Here is a 17420-nt window from a genome sequence, read left to right on the forward strand (position 1 = left end):
TCCACTAGATGGAGATGATTGTTGCTTATTTGTCAATTCAAAAGTTCCAACAGTATCCCAATGTTGTGCATTTTCAGCTAATTGGTCAAGGTAATCTAGTGCATCTTCAGGATTTTTATCCCTAAATTCACCATTACACATCATTTCAACAACCTGTCTACTTTGGGGTATTAAGCCTTCGTAGAAATAAGTGACCAATCGCCAAGTTTCAAAACCATGATGTGGGCATATGTTAAGCAACTCTTTAAACCTATCCCAACATTGGTATAATGTTTCTCCATTTTTTTGAGTGAAAGAAGTGATTTGCCTTTTAAAAGAATTTGTTCTATGAGGTGGAAAGAATTTTTTCAAAAACTGTTCTTGCATGTTATTCCAAGTTCTTACTGATCCAGATCTAAGGTTTTGTAGCCAAGTTTTAGCTTTATCTTTTAATGAAAAAGGAAAAAGCTTTAATCTAATTATGTTCATGCTACAATTTTGGTCCGTGTATGTATTACAAACTTCCTCAAAATCTCTTAGATGCAAGTACGGATTCTCAGATTCTAAACCATGAAATGTTGGTAAAAGTTGGATAATACCTGGTTTAAAATTGAATTGAGATGCTTCTGGAGGAAATACTATACACGACGGTGCTCCGGTTCTGGTTGGATTCATGTAGTCTCTCAGAGTCCTTGGTTGATTCTGATCATGCCCATGTTGAGATTGGTTGTCTCCCTGATCAATTTGAGGATTAAGTTCGCCCAAAACGTTTTTGCCTTCATTCTCATCCATGATTGGTGGTGGAGATTGAGATCTACGAATTAACCTGCCACTTGAAGATCGAGACCAACGTCTCATGCAAGGGTTATGTTATAAAGATAATATTTACACAAATTGATAACAAAATAAAATAAAATAAATAAATAAGCAAATAATTAAATAACAAAAATGGTGGTTGAACCCACCAATTAAAAAAATAAAAAATGCAAAATTAAATAAATACTGAAAATTAAATAACTGAAAATAAAAGTTAAGGGTTAGTAGTTAGTTTGGTGGTTAAACCCACCAATAAAGCAAAAAAAAAAAATACGAAGTTAGGAGTTAGCTGTTAGTAAGTTAAGAGTTAGTAATTAGAGTTAGTAGTTAAAGTTAGTTTGGTCCAAAATTAGTAATTAGAGTTAATAGTTAAAGTTAGTTTGGTCCAAAATAAGTCCAAATATGTCCAAAGTATGTCCAAATATGTCCAAGTCTTGATTATGTTGAGGAATTTCGTCTAGGGATTCTATTGCAAATTATTTTTAATTTTATGGTCAAACTGTAATTTTTAGAAGTTTAGAATTAGCAATTTGGGATGAAAGTGAAACAATTGAAAGATATCGGGGTCCGAACGTAATTACCAGAAGATTGGGCTAGAAACGGAAACTGTTGGGGTGAAACGAGAATTATGAAAGATATGGGGACAAAAGAGAATTTAAGAAAAGGAAAAGGGGGCAAACGAAATTTTACATATAAGAGAAAAATAAAAACGGAAAAACAAACCAAATAAAAAACTTTTCCCCGGCAACGGCGCCAAAAACTTGACACAACTTAAAAGTAAATTTTAACTCCCAAGTATAAGAGTGTCTTGTTGTATTATAACTCGGTGAGTCCGAGGTCGATCCACAGAGAAAAGATTTAATTAGTTTATTTTATTTTATCTAAAAATTGAAATTAAAACTTGAATATAAACAACTTAATTTAAATGAAACTATGGAATTGAACTAGTTAGGGTTATGGATCCACTCTTAGAAATAAATAAAACTTAATAAATTCTTTTTGCCAATTTGTTTTAGATTTATTACTCAAAAGATTAATTATACAAATTATTATTATTTTCCCTTTAATTTTATGATGGATTAAGTATTTATTGTGCCAAAATTTAATTTGTCTACAATAAGTCAAAATACCATTTCACCATGCCTTATATTAAGATCTTAAGAATTTATTGTGCCAAATTCATTTGTTTGTCTACAATAAATCAAATTTTCAAAATATAAAACATGTATAAAATTAAATAGAAAATAATTTAATTTATAAAATTAAACATAGAATTTGATTAAATCATATTTATTTCTTAAGAGTTTCACCTTCCCCTAACTAATATTATTTAGTTAAGCATAATTAAAATAAAAAGAAGTAGTAAAATTGAATTACTTATAATTAAAAGAAATAAAAACAACTAAAATTGGAAATAAAACTAATTTTATTAATGAAAATAATTATACAAAATATTAAAAACACACCTGGAAATCAAGATTACAAGGAGATGGAGAGAATTTGAGAAGAAGAGAGTTGTAGAGAGATGATTAAAACATAAAAATGAGGCTCTATTTATAGAAAAATAAATTCATAATCCAGTGCTTTGCGGTCCATCATAGGCTTCATGCATGTGCTCCTCACAACCCTTAGATCAAGATCCAATGGCTGGTCAAACTTCAAAAGTCAACATCACACATGGCATCATTTGACTCGTCCGATTTACCCAAAGAACGGTTGAGATTTGGCGGGTTAATGGGTGGATCGGGTCGACCCGAATACAAAGATTCGGATCCTCCAACTTGCTTCACCAACCATTGCCACGTGGCACAATCATGGCCATTGAATCATGAACGGTTGAGATTTAGTCAAGATTGCCAATTATCCCATGCACTCATATCTATTGTAAGCTCATTTCATCATCCAATCAGTGCTCGGTCAACAGGAAAAGTCAACTTTTTTTTACACAAGCCTAATTTTAAGCCGATCTTGACTGATCTTAAGGTTTTCGGACCTCCGGAATCCAAATTTGACCTCCGTTTATCTGTTTGGAGCCTCGAAGTACGTGAAATTAATAATTTTCCTAATAAACACATAAAAATACACAAAATTAAATATATTTAAAACATAATTAATAATTCATAATATATTACATAAACACAAATATAAATTATAACATAAGCATAAAATAACATATTATCGCTTGATAATTAAACAATTTTTAATACTAATCAGTAAAACACATCGTATTTGGACTCTGCAACCACCAGAGTTAGTATCCTATGTTGAGGGTTTAGAAAGCCAACTCGGAGACATTGAGAGAAGTGTTTACGACATCCAGTTGGAGCTTGAGGTAAATTCAATAAGAGGACGATTTTAATTTTCTTTGTGTGTTTTAATTTGTTTTTCTTTTTGTGTGCTTTAGTTTGTTACCCCAGTGAAGTGGCAGATAACGATACTCCGTGACAATCAAGTCGGTTACTTTAGTTTCCCATAATAATTGATATTCTGAGGCGAAGGTATGGACAGAAACGAGACTCTAGCGAAGCTTCACAAGTGATTCCCTTCACTTCCTCAGAATGTCATCCTTACAATCTATAAAGCTCGGTCCGAATACATGCGATTGCTCATGAGAAATAACATACCTGCTGATATCCGTTGGTTAATCGAGGCGAAAGTACGATTGGCAGGTGAGTTACCTCCAAAATTTATTGCATACATGCCTGGTTGTGGTAAAGGAAATTATGCAAGAAAACGACGAGCTCGAAGAATTTCTGTTGCTTGTCATAAGTGTGCCAGAATGAGTTGCGATAAAAAACCATGCTCATGAGAAATAACATACCTGCTGATATCCGTTGGTTAATCGAGGCGAAAGTACGATTGGCAGGTGAGTTACCTCCAAAATTTATTGCATACATGCCTGGTTGTGGTAAAGGAAATTATACAAGAAAACGACGAGCTCGAAGAATTTCTGTTGCTTGTCATAAGTGTGCCAGAATGAGTTGCGATAAAAAACCATGTTCTTTAGAAATGTTGTTTGATAACAGGGAAGATAAGATTCAATTCATTAGGGATGACTTGAATAAGGAGTCATTGGATGATATCCTTTTGTCTCTTGAAACGCATCCTAGTGGATATGTACAAGGAGCGATTCTCCAGTTATGGCCATTATTCCAGAAAGAGCATGCACGATATAGTCTCGGGAATCTGACTATAAATGACCTTGTTTGCTAGTTTATAAGAAAACTGGATGGGAAGCCCATCCTCGACCCATAGAGGGCGTTCAAACTGTTTCTGGACGTAAAACCAGAGGAAGATGTGAGCCACAGTCGCAACTACCTGTAAATATCCTTTTACTTCACTGTTATTTTATTTACTGTTATTTTATCTTTTGCATTATTGTCTTTAATAATTTTATTTTATCATTATTTTTTTTCTTCTTTTTACTGTTTCCTTTTTGACTCACGAATCATGTGCTTTACGCGTTATTTGACACTGACATGCCACCTCATACACAATTGTGATCCACTGTCACCAAGATTCTTAAATATGACTTTTTGTTAAGCACTCACAAATTATTTTTGAGAAATATTCCGATGGCAGCTACTCCCAATAGACAATTCAAGAACATTTGTGTGCTTTCTGGATTTAAATATGGCAAACATAAAGAGTTCGTTGAGGCAGCCGTAGATCTTGGTCGAAGTATAGCAGAGAGAAAATTACACTTGGTGTATGGAGGAGGTAACCGAGGCTTATCAAAATTGGTTTCAGAAGCTGCTTTTGTCAAAGGAAGCCAAGTGTAGGCATCATCCCAAGAGTCCTAAAACCTTTGGGCAGTTTGTCTGACTCACCGACTGGAGAAGAATTAGTCGTCTCAGGTATGCAAGAAAGAATAACTGAAATGTTTAATCATGCTGATGCTTTTATTTTCCTTCCAGGAGATCTTGCAACACTAGAGGCACTTATCACACTAGCATCTTGGGCCCATCTGCACATTCACCAGAAACCCATCGGTTTGTTAAATGTCAATAATTTTTATGATGGCTTTATCGCATTTCTTAACCATGAATAAAAAACTATTTCGTTCCTTCCAATGCCAAAAAGCTTTTTATTTGTGCTCACACTACTAATGAGCTACTTGATCTGTTACAAGCTTATAAACCGGAGCCAGATCCCTGGACCTTTGTGTTGGAGCGTCCGAATAATGATGGTAACAGTAGCCGCAGTAAGAAGTACAAATTAGATTTAACTCTCCGCTTGTAAATATTTTCTTCTGTGTTGCACCACCCAGGTGATGTCTTCTAAACTCTACTTCTTTCCTTTCAAACATTGAGGACAATGTTTCGTTCTGGTTGGGGGGAGGGAATAGTCGACAATTGTGGAATCCTGGTTAAGTTTTTACTGATTTTTTGTTGTAGAAACTAACTGTTGCTAACTTTTTGTGTTGAAGATGGCTGAATATGGAGTGTAGTTATTCTAGAAACACATCTTCATCGTTTGAAAAAAAAACAAAAAAAATTAAATAAAAAAATAAAAAATATAGACATTTTCTTTTTCTTCATTATGTTTTGATGTTCATTTTTCTTCTTCTTTTTAATTTCTCCTTTATAAATATACATTTTCAAAATTTTTGAGTCGAAGATGGCTGAATATGGAGTGTAGTGCCTCTAGAAAAGCATCTTCTAAGTTAAAAAAAAAAATTTTTTTTCTATCATTTTAAGTGTAACTTTTCTAAGTAGTTTTTCTGCATCATTTTCACATTTCTGCATGTATATTTTCCTTTCATGCTTAGAATAGGTTGGGGGGTAGAATGTTGTTTTAAAAAAAAAAATTGTGTGATTTGTTTTAACATTGGATGACATGATTAATTTCAAATTTTAGTATTTATATTATCTTTGGTCTTAAGTTATGTTACGCCATGTTTCCTACTTTACATGTTGATGTCGAAGACAAATATGAGTTGCTTGAAGGAATGAACATGTCATAATAAGTATCAAGTGAGTTTTTGAGCCTATCATTTTTCATGGAGAGTAATCATTTTGCCCATTCTTTATACAGCTTAGTAGTTTATTTTGTATACACGATCTCTAGATTTCTTTTGAGTTAACCCTTAAAAAAAATTATAAAATTAAAAACAAAAGAAGAAAAAAAAATGTGTGTTGCTACATTTGGAGGCCCATCTAACTAGTAGATATGGAAGGTTATTTAGAGCCCTAAAAGATGATGGAAATGCCATTTTTGATCCGTTTGAGCCTTTCTAGCCATCCCTTTTGTGAAATATCCATAGTTAACCATTTTGAGCCTTTTTTAAAAAAAAAAACCTTTTATTTGTTAAACTTATCATCTTGACCCACTCCGATTTGGAGTATTACCCGATGTCTTATAAGTTCCATCACCTATTTATGTTTGAGAAAAATGTAAATAATTATTTTGTTCAGTCACGTTGTGCCAAGCAAAAGCAAAAAAAAAAATTGTTTAAAAAAAATTGTTTCAAAAAAAAGAAAAAAAAATAATAACAATAATAGGTGAAATCCACCTTGCAACTTCTAAAAAAAAAAAAAAATTCTCTGCATTTTTCTCAAACATACACTTTGTTTTCCTTATTTCCCTTTTTTGTTAACCATGTCCCTAGCCTACGTTACGTCTTAATAAAAGTCCTTTTTGATTTTAGGGAACTATAGTCTGAAGTAGAAGCTAGTTATATGGGCTAAAAAGATGTAGTGATGCATAATAAAAAAAAGAAAAAAAAAGATAAATAAAGTGGGTTGACTAGCATTTTTGTTTGACTTGAGATCGTATTATTTATTAGCTAAGGGCATATTTCTTTCATCTTGGTGAGAGCATATGATATCATTTTTTTTCTCTCAATTACCATTCATTGGAGTGACTATTTTTATTGGGTTTAATTTCTTTGTGAGAGTGTCACTACTTCCAGTGAGATTTTGGGGTTTAACATGTCATTCTTGAAGGTAGATATGATAAAGTCTACTAGGCTGATTCATGTGGATGTGGTGTTTCTTTAGACTTGAGATAATGCTTATACTTTTATTTGATTACTATCATTAGTCTAATTGAATAAACATGAGTGTTAAAAAAAATTATTATTTTGGATTTAAATTTTATTTTCCCTTTATTTGCTAGGGACTAGCAATAAGCTGGTTGGGGGGTGTGTTGAGTGTTAGAAAATGTATATTTATAAAGGAGAAAATCGTCATTTTATACTTCTAGTTTTACTAACACCCTTACTTTTATGTATTTAACCTTCTTTTGATTTAATTCCGAATGTTTTATTTTAATTAAGTATTTTATGTATTTTAGGGGCATCATAGTCATTTCACAATAAACGAGAGATCAGACGGTAAAACAGACATCACTTTTGAACTCAGGACGGTCGAAAACCTTAGGAGGAGCATAAAAGGAAAAATGGCACTGTTCACATGTACGGTACTATTCACGTGTACGGTACTGTCTACGTTACTGTTCACGACACTGTTCACATAGACGGATCGATGACGTGGCATTGACCGATGATGTGGCATGGACTGATGAGGTGTCATGATCCTTTTGGACTAAAATTCTTATGTACTGTTCATGGTGACGTGGCCACATATCAGTGGACCAAAAATCTCGCGTACGGTACATGCATCACACAGGATTATTTTCAACCAAACCGCGTCACTGTTCAACTCGGGTCAAACCGTGTTACTGTTCATCAACGTGGTCAAACCGCGTATTGTTGACTGATGACGTGACGCAATCCTGAGCGTCCAAACTGTTTTTAATCTGATGGCCATGATTTACTCCATGTATCTATAAAGAGGGGGCCTCTCCCCCCTAATTTGATAGCTCTGAATCCATTTTTGGGATTCATTTTCTATAATTCCTTCTCCATCATGGATTTTCTACGTATTTTAATAAGTTTCCATTTTGCCCCTAGTTCAATTATGAGTAGCTAATTTTCTTTCAAGCTTGGGTTGAAGGTGAAGTCTCAACATGTGTTATGGGCTTTATTTGGTAAATTTATTTTCTTTTCCCCTCTAATTTTTGTGGATGATTTGACTTTTCGTCGACAAATGATAATAATCTTGTCTAGATACCGCCTTGGTTACACCGGCTCTCTAGTACAAGGTTATTATTATTTGGCACGATAAGCCCTTAGCACCATATTGATTAGAGTGTGGTTCATAAGGTGTGGATTCCCCCCTCATGATTTAATTGGTATTAATAAGAAATATTTAGCCCATGGTTCATGTTGATACGGATCCAGATACCCAAGTACGTCATTTCAATAGATTTCTCTTCAATTTATTCTTGCCATTATTTCCAATTTTAGGATAATCTAAGTCACTTTCACCACAAAATCCAACCACCTCATGCAAAATTAATTCTATACACAACTAAAATCCACCTCCTCGTGGGATCGACACTCGTCACCATTAGTCTATACTACAATAGAATCGTGCGCTTGCGAGTTCAACAAAATTTGTACAACACCATGTCTTGAACTACAATTAGTGCCAAAAACAATCTTATTGATGAATGCCTGACTAGAGGAGAGAACACTTTCTTAAAATTGACCCGCTTCTTCTGTGTATAACCCTTTGCCATAAGCCTTGCTTTAAATCTCCTTGGTTCTGAGCTCGTCAATCCCTTTTTTATTCTAAAAATCCACTTATAGGTCATAATTCTTCTATTTTTTGGTTTTCCAACAAGTTCCCTAGCGTTATTGCTATACAAAGATCACATTTATTTATTCATAGCTTTTTTCTATTATGATTTAAACTTACATTGGATTGCTTCTTTGAAAGTTTTTAGCTTTTCATCATCAATTTCATATGCTACAACCAAGGCATAGGCAATGAAATAAGCATATCTATACCTTCTTGGTGGTCTGATTTGCCTTTTGGATTTATCTGTAGTTAGCTAATAACCCTGGTCTAGTGGCTATGATTCTTCTTCTTATTGTAGAGTTACATGATCATCTAATCTGTCAATGATAGCACTTAAATATGTAACTTCTTATGTATCATCATGGTGGAATAAGTCTAATTGAAATTAATGCTTATTTGTCCTATTAAAATCACTTTCAGGTGGTTTTTAAACCGACTTCTTGCTTAACAATTATTCTTCATTGAATACCGCATCTCCACTGATTATACATTTTTTAAGATTAAAATTTGTATACCAGAACTGATAACCCTTAATCCTCACTGAATGTCATATTAAGATGCGCTTTAACACCCTAGGAGCTAGCTTTCCTTGGTTTATGTAAGCATAGGCTGAATAGTCAAAGGCCTTCAAATCTCCATAGTTTGTTTTTTGACCTATCCACATCTCATGAGGTGTATTGAAATCAATAGTAGTAGAAGGACTTAAGTTAACTGAGAAGTAGGCTATCAGAAGTGTTTCTGCCTATAAGGTCTTGGGAAGCTTTGATTATATAAGCATGCACATTACTTTATCCATAAGGGTCTTGTTTATCCTTTTAGTCAAGTCATTATGTTGAGGTATCAACCCCACTATTTTATGTCTTTTAATTCCCTCCTCTGCACAATAACTATTAAACCTTTGATTGCAAATTGTCTATTATGATTTTCTTTACTTTCTTTCTAGTCTGATTTCAAACAAGCTCTTCCATTCTTTAAAATTATTAGATACTTGATCCTTGCTTTTCAAGACATGAACCTGTACCTTCCTTAAGAAGTCATCTTAATTTTACTGGAGATACCACCTAGAGATACTTGATGTGTAGGACCTATAAATTAGAATGGATATAATCCAATTTGTCATTTGACTTGTGAACTGTTCAGTTAAAACTAGCCTTAGTTGATTTGCCTAGAATGCAGTCTTCACAAAATTCCAAGTTTTTAATCTTATCATCTCCAAATACATCTTAACTTTCTAGTTCGTTAAGACCTCTTTCACCTATATGTCCTAACCTCATATGCTATAGCTTGGTTATGTCAATGATAACATTTGAAATCATATTAATTTCACATTAACTACCTCACCATCTAAGATAAACACACCATTTCTTCTGTTACCCTTCATAATGACCCTGAGCGCTTGACAATTTTCATCTCATTAGATTCAATTGTAACATTATATTCTATTTGGTCAAGCATACCCAAGGAAATTAAATGCCTTTTTAGGTTAGGCACATATCTAACTTATTTTAGTTCCCTAATAGTAACATCATGTAGCTTAATATTAGTATTGCTAATTTTTATAACCTTACATACAACATTATTTCCCATCATTACTCTACTACTATTAATACTATGGAACTCAATAAAGTAACTCTTAAATGAACACATATGAAAGATACAGCCAGAGTCTATAACCCATTTACCTTTTTCTTTACTATATGTTGCAATGCACACTTCGGTAGACTCATAACCTTCTACTTCTAAAATAGCTGCATCCCCATTATGCCATTTTTTCCTAAGTTTTCTTTTTGAACAATCTTTCTTGAAATGCCTCTGTTTATGTTTATAACATAAGAAGCACTTTAAGATCTTGGATTTGTCTTTGTTCTTACCCTGCTTCTTTTTCTTTCCATCAGGTTTTGCTTTTGCTGTCTTCACCAGAACTATTTCCCAAGCTATTTTGTTTCCCTTATAGTTCCTTAGTGTTTAAGGCTAACTTAACTTCATCTAGAGACAATGTTCGGCTTTCATACGCCAAGGCATCAACAAAGTGCTCGTAAGATTTGGGCAGAGAGCTTATTAAGAGTAGAGCTTTATTCTCATCATTTAAGGTTGTATCAATAGTCTCCAAAGTATCACATGCTTTGTTAAACTCATCAAAATGATCTTTAAGAGATGCGCCTTCCACAGTCTTTAGTGTGAACATTCTCTTTTTAATATACAACATATTTGTAAGAGTCTTTTTCATGTATATGCTCTCCAATTTGGCCTATAAGTTAGCAACTGTACATTCTTTTGCCACTTTCCTTATCACTGAATCTACAAGACTAAATATTACAATTTCTCTAGCCTTCTTGTCAATCTTTATAACTGGTTTAGGAGTCTTTGATGAAGATACTTCTTTCCCCTCATTCTTGGTCCCTAGTTGAATTGTATCACCAAGCCCTTAAGTAACTAGCAATGCTTCCATTTTTACCATTGAACTTCTCAAGGTCAATCTTAGGTGTAGCCATACTTGGATCTTGATTTATAAACCTTACTCTAATACCAAGTGTAGTGATTGGAATGCCTCCAAGAACTCAAAGCAATTCAATCGCTACTTAAGATCTAGACCAAGATCAATGCAAGATGTTAATAAGCCAACAAACCAACGTTGATGACTCAATGATTAAGAACCCTTTACAACATAATTAATGAAGATTATGATCATAAAAGATTAACTGAATTAAGAAGCAAAAAGCAAAACAATCAAAGACAATAGATTTACGTGGTTCAATTGTGCAAGAGTGCATAATCTATAACCATGGGAGAAGCCATCAGAATGAGATTTATTGATGATTCAAGTCAAGATTACAGAGCATTTACAAAGAAGATTAAAAGGAACAAGATAACACTTTCTCCTTTTAAAACCCTCTTTAGAATTCTCTTAGATGATCTTTGAAGCAGCCCTGTTGATCTGTTTATATAACAGCTGATAGCAAACCAATAAATGCATAAGATTTTGACATATGGATAACGGTTTATAACAACTTTGATTCGTTCCTGACACACCTACATTCACATGTCATTTAAGCTTATGGCTTAAACGACTTGAATTTTCACTGTCTTATGAGTTTAAGTTCCTCATGTGTGCTGCCCCATGACCGTAAGCTACAAAAAAAAGTATGAAAAATGATGTCGTTTCATTTGAACAAGTTTTGCATTCATCATTTAACTCCACATAGTGGTTTTTTATGGGAATAATAAAACCTTTCTCCTCTCATACCCAAATTTTGCTAAGTATATAGATTTTTCAGTCCGGGTTGTATAACATCCCTCAAAAGTTCTTTAAAACACCTCTTTCATGTATTTGCATTTTGAAATTTAATTAAGATTTCATGCATAAGTTCTTACACCCTTCTATTATAAGGGGGTTCTATGGGGAAAACTGTCGTTTAGAACCACCAGAGTACAAAAGAAGTGAAGTTGAGCTTGTTCTTGATTGAGAAGCAAAAAAGATGATTTGACGTAAGTTTTTTAGTAAAGAACTTGGTTCATAGCACAAATCTCTTCAAACTTTCTACTCATTTCCTATCCAAAATAAACTCTTCAGGCAGTTGCAATTTGATAGAAAAATTATTACTTTTTGGTTAACTTTTAGCTCGCATCACTAATCAAATGTGTTTATTCATTGCAAATTAGAAGGAAAATAATTTCTCTACTCATTTACAAACAAGAGTAACAATAAAAAAGAAACTTTCACTAACAAATCACGTGAATTAGTTATGTTAGAGTTTATTGGTTGTTGATTTTCTTTTTAAACGAAGATAGTTTATACATTTATATCAGCTTTTTAAACTTAGAGTTTGTTTATTTGATTCCGGATATTTATTTGAAAGATAAATATAGGATTCAATTATTGTGCATTTTGGAAAATTTTTCATTCTTTCTTAATTTTCTTGAGAAGAAAGACTAAAGGGTCACTTATGGATTTACAAAAGAGTAGTGCTCAGTAAAAGAATTAGTTTAATCTCTTTTTAACTACGGAATTTACAAAAATGAGTTTTATAAGATAATTTAACTCATAATTTTTGTTTGATTGCACTTCTGTTTTAGCCCATTTTTAAGCCTTCCTCTTTTTTATGAAGTATTTCGTTTTGTTTTATTCATTTTAGTTATATATATATATATTAAGCAAAGTAAAAAATTGAAAATTGAAAACAAAAATTCAAAAAATAATAACAGAAAGAGAGAAAACAAAACCAAACATAGTGTGAAAGAGGAAGGGAAAGGGCAATAAGGAGAAGTGAATAGTTATAATACAATGAGAAGAGAGAAGAGAGAAGAAGTGAAGAAATCATTTCAACTAACTCATGCCCTATCTCAGCTAACAGCCTTTGGATTGCCCACCCTATAATCTGATAAATGTCAAAAAATTTATCCCACGAGGTCATGATATTAGTTAGGATATGATTAAATTGCCAACCCAAGTGCTCTTTATAATTTGTCAACATAAAATTCGTATTAAAATAATAAAAATTAAATTTAATGATGTACAAGTATCATTACTAATTCATCATCATATAATACTAAATATAATTTTTTTTAAACATTATTATTTTAAAGTAATTAAATATTTAATTAAATGAATTATTTATTTATTTAATCATTATAATATTATAATCCTTTGTTAAATATTAAATAACAAAACAATATTTTGAATAATAATAAAGCAATTTCAAATTTACATACATAGACTTATTTAAAATAAGTTAGCATTATATGAGTAATTTGAAGAAGAGGAAGAAATGAACAATTATAAGAGAATGAAAAGAGAGAGAGTGAAGAAATCATTTAAGAGGCGAGCTATTAGCATCCCTTCAATTTCCTTTTAAAACTCCTTTTGGTTTTTTACAACTTTACCCCTAATTAAAATTACACTTAAAGACATACAAGTGAAAGAAGAGTGCATGACAGACTCCGTACACCCCGCCTACGGGTGCGTTTGGGATTGAAGTGCTGTAACTTTTAAGCTACAGCTGCTGTGAAAAAAAAGCTATAATTATGAAACAAAAGTTAATAATATATAGTAAATATAAATTTTAAATAATAATTTTGATAAAATTATTAAAGATATAATAGATTTTATATTATACAAGTGAAAAATCATATCAATATAGCTTAAAAGCTACAGCAGCTAGTGTTTACCAAACACTTTAGTGCTGTAGCTTTTAAGCTACAGTTGCCCAACCTCAATCCCAAACGCACCCTACGTGTGTTTTGAGTTTGAAATTTATTTAAAAATTTCATAATCTTCTTTTAAATTTTTATGGCTGCTATTTTTTTCTGTAGGGATCGATTTTCAGGCATCCAAGATTTGCAGTCAACATCCGTTTTTTCTTTCTTCTCAATCATTAAACATAATTTATGGGAAAATTGCAACATAATTAAATGAATAAGAGCAATAGAAGGCTTGTAGTTAGGAAGTCTTAATATTTCATTGTATATCACGTTTTGGACTTTTAGGATTTTGCTTTCGTAGATTTCAAAAATCTGTTAATTAGTAGTCATATATGTTCCAAAGGCTGAGAATTTCTTATTGCTGGCTTCAAAGGATAGAGTGATTCGGGCTTTCAATTTTAAAATCAAAAGATGTCTTCAACTTCTTCTAAAATGCACTTATATAGACCGTACCCATTGTTTAAATCAATCTGTTGTGCACCAAATTTACTAGGGCATAGCTGATACTAGTTGAACAATTATGATTTTGATTAAAAAAAATACAACTATAAATTTTAGATGCAATCATTTGGGGTTAATGTTGTAAACCCCATTATAAAGCAACTAGAAAAACTGAGTAAAAACCCCGGTAAATTAAAGCTATTTTCGGCATTGAAAGAAACGTTACAAGATATCATATAATTTTTAAATATTTTAATGAGGTGCATTAAAAAAAAAACATTTTAAGAGAAGTTTTGAGGGTGTCAATAGTCCTATTCATCATTCAAAATAAATCATGTTTTATCTTATAAATTGGTAAATTTAACAGCCTTAGATTGTTGGACTAATTTTTAAAATAAATAATGTCTTATTGTAAAGAAACATCTAATTAATTGTGCCTTATAGAAGATGTATCTTTTCAGTTAAAGATACCTTCGTGACATTTTATTTGAAATGGTGATGGTTCAACTTGAACCATTGATTAAGATCAAATATTGATCTAATGGCCATGGATTATAGGATATCATGAAAGGTGACAACCCAAATAGAGGAGTGCAAACTTATCTATAAATAGAGGCCATATTTAGGCCACTTTGACATGACAATAATGATCCTACGCTACTCTTTTTTCAACCCTCTTTTCTAAAGTGAATTCCATCATCTAACACATATTTTTGTGCATCATATAACCAATATATTATTTTCTGTCGGAATAATATATTAATTTTTGGTAAGCTTGTAATATTCAAGAGTATTCAGGTTTGCTTTCGTCGATGTATGACAAAAGCAAACAAATAAGTGCTTCATTATATCCTAGAGGCATATTTGCTTAACGCATGTGCATCCCTCAATTGGTAGGGGGCAAATAATGCCTTAAGGAAAATGACATTTGTAATGTACCTTGAAGTACATATTATTTTTCTGCAGTTTACTTATTACTATATATTTTCTTTCTACATACGATTTGTAAATAAATTATTTTTTATAATAAAGTATCACAATGATTTCTGCAATTCTTAACATTTTCCATTCCCTACAAGTACATATTCCCAACAATCTTAAGACGCTATTTCTATAACAACGTCATCAACTTCATCTCTTCGACAATTCGCAGTTGATTTTATCAAACTAGAGCTGTTCAATGGCAGCAACTTTATACGTTGGCAGAAAAAGTTGTATTTCTTGTTGACAAGCCTTAATGTGGTCATATTCTCACAATACAAACCCTTAAGAGCGTAAAGATGAGATAATAGCAAGAACTAGAGTGCAACAGAAGTAGGAGCAAGATGACTACATCTGCAGAGGACATATTTGTAATGTCATGTTTGATACTTTATTTGATCATTATCACAACAAACCCACAGCAAAAGAATTATATGACTAATTGAAGGCTATGTAAATGATGAAAGATGCTGCAAGTAAGAAATTCTTGGCTTCTAAACTTTTTAATTATAAAATTATTGATAATAGACTTGTGGTTGAATAATATAATAAATCTATTATTGTTTCTTCAATTATTGATAAACTTCCTCCCTCTTGGGAAGACCATAAGAAAAGTTTTAAACATAGTAAAGAGAAAATTAGCCTTGAAGGTTTATCTTGTATCTTGTATCTGATAGCTTTCTTAATAAATTTGGGAAAAATCTTGTATCTGATAGCCTTCTTAATAAATTTGGCTTCAAACTTGTATTTGAGTCAAACATATTTGTATTGTCTAAGGGTGGTATCTTTGTTGGGAAATCATACATGTATGAGGGAATGTCTGAACACAATATTAATAAAATAAATGTTTTCTCTACTTATATGATTGACTCATTATCTTTGTGGCATAATTGTTTAGTACATGTGAATATTAGAAGATTGCATAATATTGCTAATTTAGAATTAATTCCCAAATATGAAAATGATATGCATGAAAAATGTAAAGACTAAAATCACTAGATCGCATTTTTCAAAAATTGAAAAAATATATTCTTTGTTGCATTTAATTCATAGTGATGTATGTGATATGCATAATAATTCTACTAAAGGTGGTAAAAAATACATTGTAATGTTTATTGATGATTTTCCAAAATATTACTATGTGTATTTATTACATTCTAAAGATCAAGTGTTAGATAAATTTAAAAATTTATAAAATCAAAGTTGAGAATTTTTGTGACATTAAAATTAAAAGCTTCAAATATGATAAATGAGGTAAATATGCATTTCTTGAGCTTTGTGAGTCTATTGCCATTGTGCATGAAACTAGCACTGCATATACACCGCAACACAATGGTATAGCTGAAAGGAAACATAAGACACTAAAAGAAATGATTAATGCTATTCTTTTTAACGCTGGACTTGGTAAAGGTTTTTTAGGTGAAGTTCTTTTAATTGCATGTCATAACTTGAATATAGTGTGTAATAAGAAAACCAAAGTAACCCCTTATGAACTATGGAAAAAGAGAAAGTCTAATCTTTCTTATATAAGGGTTTTCAAGCCATTGTAAGGCTACTTACACTTAAGACAAAGAAATTAGGAGAAAAGAGAATTGAATGTATATTTTTAGGATATGCTGAACATATAGTAAAGCTTATAGGTTTCTTGAAATAGAACCTAATAGCTTTGTTGAGATCAACAATATAATGGAGTCTAAAGATGTTATATTCTATGAAAATAGATTTTCCATTATACCAAAAAGAATTGATTCTCAAAAGGATGGTAAACCAATAGAAATTAGTTAAAAACTTAATGCTAATAATGAGCATAACCAATTGATAAGAAGCAAAATAGTAAGGATGAGAAAATCCTTTCAACCAGATTTTATAGTCTATTTAGTAGAAGAGGTAAGAGACTCACAATCTAAATAAACCATGATCACACCTACTACAGAGTCTGATCCCCTCATTTATGAAGAGCAATGAAGTCTCAAGATACTGCCTTCTAAAAAGAGGTCATTAATGACGAAATAGACTATATCATGGGTAATAAGACTTGGAATTTAGTTGATTTACCACCTGACTCTAATCCTATAGGTTGTAGATGGATCTTCAAAAGGAAGAAGAAAGTTAACTAGTAGAAAATAGCTTTAGACAAAAAGAAGGTTTAAAGAAAGGCTAGTAGCAAAGGGCTTTACGCAAAAAGAAGACCTTGATTATTTTGATACATATGCAACTGTAGTAAGAATTGCTACTATTAGAGTCTTGATTGCTTTGACTTCAATTTATCATTTTGAAATCCATTAAATGGATGTAAAAACAGCTTTGCTAAATAGAGTAAATGAAGAAATTTACATGAAATAACCAGAAGGGTTT

The 17420-nt window shown here is 31.9% G+C and overlaps 1 non-coding gene across 1 annotated transcript; it reads left to right on the forward strand.

Moving 5' to 3' along the window:
• Positions 1 to 211: 211 nt before the first annotated feature.
• On the forward strand, positions 212 to 320 carry LOC112101633. Its single transcript, XR_002907656.1, has one exon. It is a non-coding gene; the product is annotated as a small nucleolar RNA R71 (small nucleolar RNA).
• Positions 321 to 17420: the final 17100 nt, after the last annotated feature.

The sequence above is a fragment of the Citrus clementina genome, unplaced genomic scaffold, assembly GCF_000493195.1.
Source record: "Citrus clementina cultivar Clemenules unplaced genomic scaffold, Citrus_clementina_v1.0 scaffold_9, whole genome shotgun sequence".
In the NCBI taxonomy this organism is placed as follows: domain Eukaryota; kingdom Viridiplantae; phylum Streptophyta; class Magnoliopsida; order Sapindales; family Rutaceae; genus Citrus; species Citrus x clementina.